Source organism: Aulonocara stuartgranti (assembly GCF_965226115.1).
Source record: "Aulonocara stuartgranti genome assembly, chromosome: 1".
Taxonomy (NCBI): domain Eukaryota; kingdom Metazoa; phylum Chordata; class Actinopteri; order Cichliformes; family Cichlidae; genus Aulonocara; species Aulonocara stuartgranti.
In genome coordinates, this window is record NC_138939.1 from 40,692,905 (window position 1) to 40,699,233 (window position 6,329).

Here is a 6,329-nt window from a genome sequence, read left to right on the forward strand (position 1 = left end):
GTAATGATCGAAACGTACTGTTAGAGGGGATTTGCAAGTTTCAAGTGGTTGGCAGCGGGTAGCATAACAACAGCACTGATGGAGACATGGAACAAATTGTGTCCAGAGGCTAACACACTGAGCACTTGTAAACATTTCAAGTTTTGTATTTTAAAATTTATCACAGGTTTCACGTGTACATTACTTTAAGAAAACAGATGATTCTTTTTGATTCACCCTATAGATGTTTTCACCTGTGGTTTGGGGTAAATACCACCCTTTACCACCCCAACATTAGCCAACCTTTAGAAAACGTTTCTTTTTTAACCTATGACAATGTACAAACAATACAACACTTCAGCTATCAGACCATACTCCTACGTTCAACACATCACACACTGTGTCCGCTTGACTAGAAGCAGCAGCATTTCTTGAGCAAAGAACAACTGTATCAGTTCTTTGAGGCTTAAATTACATGTTGATGTAAGTGACAAACGCCTCTAGTTTAACACAGTAATTACAACAAAAGTAAAGAAGCTGGTCAGATAGTACAAAACCACAGAGTGTCTGTTAGAAATGAGTTGGTGGTGGGAATAAACAAAACAGTGGATTAGACCAAATTACTTCTTCCTCATTCCCAACAGAAAGTCACTGCAATGAAATATTAGTCTTTGATAGACCAAGCCGCAGCAGCTGATCCCAGACCAGTCCCTGAGGATCAGACACATCAGAGCAGCTGCCGATTCAGAAGTGATGCAAGTCTAGAATAAGAAGAAGCTCTCTGACAGCACAGACACACACAGACAAACACCAGATCTTGCAACAGCTTGTACATTTGCAAGTCAGCTATAGATGAAAGGAAATTCCACAGGCTTACACCTTCACTCGTGTAACCCGTGCTCCTAACTCCAGCTGCACAGCCCAGCACTCATCTCTCCCACTCAGCTCATTTATGTTCAAGATTTTCTACACGCCTTCATATTCTCTGCTGATATTCTGACAACCACCCCAGCCTGAGTCTCTTTTTGCTAGCACTTTAGTCAGTCTCAGTTAGTTGCATAACCATTTTTGTAAGAGCAGGCCACTCAGAACCAAATGATTTTGACAAGAATGCTACATATTGTACATATGAATGTAAACTGTGGTTTTGTATATGTATATCGAATTAATTGTTGTCCAGAGAGGATGCCGTGGTGATGACAAGTTGAACAGCACCACGATAAGACAGCAGTGAGCCACAGACAGCTCTGCAGCATCATCACTCCATCAGGCCAAGCACATGTTCCAAATGACTTGCACATTTTGTAGCAGAAACACTTATCAAGATTTAAAGAAGGCAGTACAGACACATGCTCAAGTAATAATTATTTGTATGTCAAAATGCTGACATGAAGACAGTGCAATAGTACGGTGTCATTAACATGGTTTTAAACTGAAATTAGTTTAATCTCATTTTGTTACAGGCTCTAAACAAAAGTGAGCTAACTAGGAACAACTAAAAAACACAGTTACATATTGATATTTGCATTAGGTTTTGAGATCTGAGCTTACTCTGAAATGATGCACCGCCTGGCTTAGATGACCCATTTGTCTTAAATTTGTGTTTGTGTATATCCAAGACATCAAACACTTACCCGAGTCATTTAACTTCTTAATGCAATACACTCTATGTTAAACAAAAACCCAATTTAATACTCGGAACTGTTTGGCTATGCTCACTATAGTTATACTACAGCTAGCGCTGGCTGTGGAGTTCCACGCATGAAAGGCTTTTGCACGTTTCTCCTGCTAATCCAGCAGCAGAAAATCTTAGTGTTACACATCAGTTTGGGAGATGGCAGTAAATTTTTCCTCTAATTTTTTTCTCCCTTTTTTTGTTTGTTTTGTTTTCTCAATGATGGCTAGCAAATGTGCATGACCACCACCTGCAGGTGGTAGCGGAATATTGCATCCAACCGTTCCATCAATTTGTTTCACATTCTTTTGTCTCACCCGTTAATGTGGTCTGACAGAGAATGTTACAAACAGTTGTTGAGTGCATGCATAGACAGAAGCTTTGGGGAGCTGTGTTTGAGAAGTTTAAACTTTAAACTACTACTCAGCTACCGCCCGGAGATTATGTAGGATGATGGTCACTACCTGTTGGAGCAGAGTGCAGAGCAGACTCCGCTTGCTTCCTCTGGTGGTGAACAGCAGCGCGGGAGTAAAACGTGCTCAAAGGGGGTTTTTTTGCTCTATTTGTGGCTGAGCTTGTAACATTCTCAGACAGACGTACTGTCACACTCTTGAGCTCAGGTTATATTTTATAGATGCTGCCCACAAATGAAGAGATGCTCCTGGCAGCATCTGAAGGCGCAGCCGCCACAGAGGACCTCTCTAAGCCCGGCTGCGTTCAGAAAGGTGCTCACCACATCACGGCCAGCATTTGTACTCTCACAGTTTCAGCCTGCGGCTTACAGCTGCACGCAGCTGGCGCGGGCTGTTTGGTGGGCAAGTTATCAGGCGTGTGCCGAATGCTGCGCGGTCCAATCAGCACCAAGTGTTCGGGAGTGCTTACCTTTGCCCGCAAGTCGTGGCAGGACGGGCAACGTGCGTTCAGCAAACCTGCCCGGACCCGCTGCTGAGTCCACCTGGTGAACTGCGATCTCCTCGGTAACACGCGATAAGCGCACTTAAAACACATTCACACGCATGTTTTTCCCTGCACACCTGTGGATCGCCGTGACCAACAAATACATAACCCCTCACCACAACCTCACCATGTACAGCTCGCCCACGCCCAGAGAGAGAGGTTAAAGAATCCGTAGACACACCTACCTACCTCATACAATCCGTGTCTCGTCCCAGAGTCCGCAAAGGCGCAGGGTGGAGCAGAGCAGTGATGGAGGGAGCGCTCATGTGTCAGCCGGTGTCCCTGTCCGAGCGCATGCTGCAGAGCCGCCTCTATTTACTCCAGCTGGAAGAACGACACGCCCACTGTGCGTGTGGGTGGGTGACAGAGAGAGAAAGAGAAAGAAATTTGGAACCATGTTTACATTTTTGTCTGTTTGGAAGCGCTGTGCATGGATGTTGCCAGGATTTTTAAACTGATGTGGAAAAAAGGGTATTAGGAAAAAGTCTATAAATAAATGAAAACATATATAATAAAACGCACAGGCCACGAACTCGTACATTTATTTGTTGTAAGATGTCAATTTGTTTGAAAGCCTTCTCTGTACTGCCAGAAATCATCATCAGGAGATACTGTGTGTCCGTTTAGGTGATTTTAAGACCGCAGTAAAAAGTAATAAAATGTTCATAACTGTGCTTCACACCACAGAGAGGACTTGCATGATTAGGTCTATCTGCAAACTTCAGAACACTTCCTCCAAGTTACTGGGAAAATACATCAAAAATAAGCTGTGTAAAGATCTTTAAATGTAAAATGTTAAATGAAATAACTTCACATAGTATCAAAATAAAAGTCATAATACAACAATAATATAATAATATGATATAAGGACTGAATTCACCCATCCACATTGGTAAAACTGCTGAGGAACAGTCAAAAGAAAACAACAAAGAGCCCAAGGCGATGACCTGACCAGACTTCCCATATCCTAGTCTATCTGTGGATCTGTATGATGCACTGGAACAAGCTGAGGCACAGAGACCCTACCCCGCAACCAACAGGACCAGAAGGATTAACTGGCACAAGAAGGTGGGTTTGTTGCTGACTTCATTTTCATAATAAGATCTCTTTTTTTTTTCACTTTAGAATTCGCCTTTTAAAAAGTTCTATTGTGGCATTTCACATAATTTAAGGCAAGTTTTATTTATTAAGTGAAAGAAGCTATTGCAAACAGGTCTGGACTTGCTGATCTTTCCATCAGTCCTATTATCATGAACACGGCACACAGAACATCAGTGAAGAATTTCTTCAACTCTTTTCTTGGAAATACTCAGAGGTGGAAGGTCACAAGGTTAGCTAGTGGGCTGTGTTCTGAAGGTAGAGCAGGTTGCACACTAATCGAAGGGTCATTGGCTTGATGACTGACTCCCTCAAACTGCATGCTGATTGCACCTGATGCATGCATTAGTTTGTGAGTGGAAAGTTTACTGGTGGAGGCCACTGACATCTTTTCTGATGTTGTTGTTGCTGTTTTTTTCCACCATTTTTTGTTGTTGTCGTCTTTGCATTTTGCATTTTGCTAGGGTCAGTGTCGCCGCTGGTAGCAAGGAGGAACAAGATGAGCATACAAAACGACCTCCAGCAGGGTCGTGGTGTAAATATCTCTGACCAAACAATCAGAAACAGACTTCCCAAGGGTGGTCTGAGGGCCTAACATCCTCTAGTGGGCCCTGTGCTCACTGTTCAGCACCATGGAGCCCAACTGGCATTTACCACAGAATACCAGAATTGGTAGGTCTACCACTGGCATCCTGTGGTTTTCACAGATGAGAACAGGTTCACTTTTTTTTTTTTCTTTGGCTCTCGGAGGAGGCGGACGCACTTTTTCTCCTCTCCCTTATCTTCCCTGCTTATATCCTTGTCTAGTATTGAGAGTGGAGAGATATTTTGCTGCTATTGTTAATAATCATCATCATTACCATTGCATTATTAATATAATTTACAGTATTGATAGTGCATTCAGATGTTTAAACATTTTGGTACCCAATTAGCCTTTAAGATAAGAGATAAGATAAGATAGAACTTTATTAATCCCTCGGGTGGGTTCCTCTGGGAAATTCGATTTCCAAAAAGCGCAGCACCGACAGAAGTTACAGTTACAGAATATTATATATATATATATACACACACACACATACACACACATATATAAATACAGAGACAAATATAAATAAAATATACGAAGGGGATAAATAGAATAAATAGGAATAAAGATAAAAATACAAGTGAATTGCACATTTCAAGTATTTATTACAGGTGCAGTGATAACCACTTTAAACTGTTGAGTTGAATCTATAATCTTAAATGCTTTTGAATGCTTGTTATAATCTTAAGTGTGTATGTGATGATCCTGTTGATTTTGAGTACATCCTGTACAGAGTCAGAGTGACAGGAAACTGCAGGGTTGCAGAGCATTTGCTGAAGTGAAAGGTTATTCTGAGGAGCTGGTTAGACGAGGCTATGTGAATAACTAGGTTATTCAAATTGTCTTTTATACTTTTATATTCTTTTATTAAGCTTTTAGTAGAGGTTCTTGATTAAAACATTTATTCAACATAGTACATATAGTTTCAGTTAGGTTGTTACACATAAGGATGAGCCTCTGTTCTTGTGAAAGGTCAGAAGTGCAACGGGTGAGATGAGAGAGCATGTAAGGATGAGACACACATATAGTTAGTGAGTGTTAGTACGCGAGAAGTGACATAGAGGCCGAGTGAGGTCGTGACATATACACACACACACACACACACATTAGTTAGACTCTTTTATGGGTGAGAGGTTAGTCATGTCTGGTTGTAAATGTGAAATTGTCTCTGTAAAAGAGAAACGGTGACTTGCAGGATGAGTGTCTTGAACGGGAAGTCAAAAGGTTGACAGGAAGAACCGGCCATAAAGATAGAAGACAATGTTCTTTGGAACTGTATTAAAAGTCATTGTGGTTTTGACCTGACCTATGTATGGAATTGATCTGACGTATGAAGGGGCATCATTAATTCAAACCCTGATGCTATAAAATAATTGTTTGTGCTTTGATTAAGTCGAAGATCAATTCCTGTCTGCGTACAGAGTGAGCTTCCCACACGTGTATTCATTAAAATCAATTGTTTGACCAAGTTCTGGACCATGGTTGTTTGTACTCTCCTTCCCCAATATTTGAACCCCAACACTAGTCTCGTGTTTTTTTTGTATTTTCCCTGGAACACTCTCTCACAGTCTGTTCTCTAAAACCTAAAAGAGGAATTATGGATTTGATCAACTGGTCCCTAAATGCAATTGACACCCCTTTCTCATCGAGAAGTTTGGGCTTGGGTGAGCCTGAGTGCTGAAGATATCTACCTATTCTGAACCATGGTAACAGGGTTCTTGCTGATCGGAGCTGGCTTGGCCCTGACTTATCGAAGAATTAAGGAAGCGGAACCAGCTGTTCAAACCCCCACAAGGCTGCCCGCTGGGATTGGAACGATGGGAGAGGCGTGAGTTTCTCAAAATGGGCTCATTGAGTGCAGCACGGATAAGATCTTGGAGAAGCTATGGCTGCTGTGAACACTCAGAACAAGATCTCTGACTGCAGACTGGATACATCTCGGAAGGGCTCGCTCGGAATGAGATCTCTGGGCGCAAAATCGGATGACATCTGCCAGGAGTGAACAAGACATTCATTTACTGATCCACACCAGTA

At 41.9% G+C, this 6,329-nt stretch overlaps 1 protein-coding gene across 3 annotated transcripts in view; it reads right to left on the reverse strand.

Moving 5' to 3' along the window:
• cemip (cell migration inducing hyaluronidase 1) overlaps positions 1 to 2,922 on the reverse strand; it is a 156,770-nt gene extending 153,848 nt beyond the window's left edge. The window contains exon 1 of one of the 3 annotated variants that reach the window (XM_082530610.1): positions 2,801 to 2,922. The gene's annotated coding sequence lies outside the window, so the exon portion shown is untranslated. Of the gene's footprint in view, positions 1 to 2,536; positions 2,738 to 2,796 lie in introns of those variants that run through there. The other 2 variants (XM_082530611.1, XM_082530612.1) reach the window with 2 other exon arrangements.
• Positions 2,923 to 6,329: the final 3,407 nt, after the last annotated feature.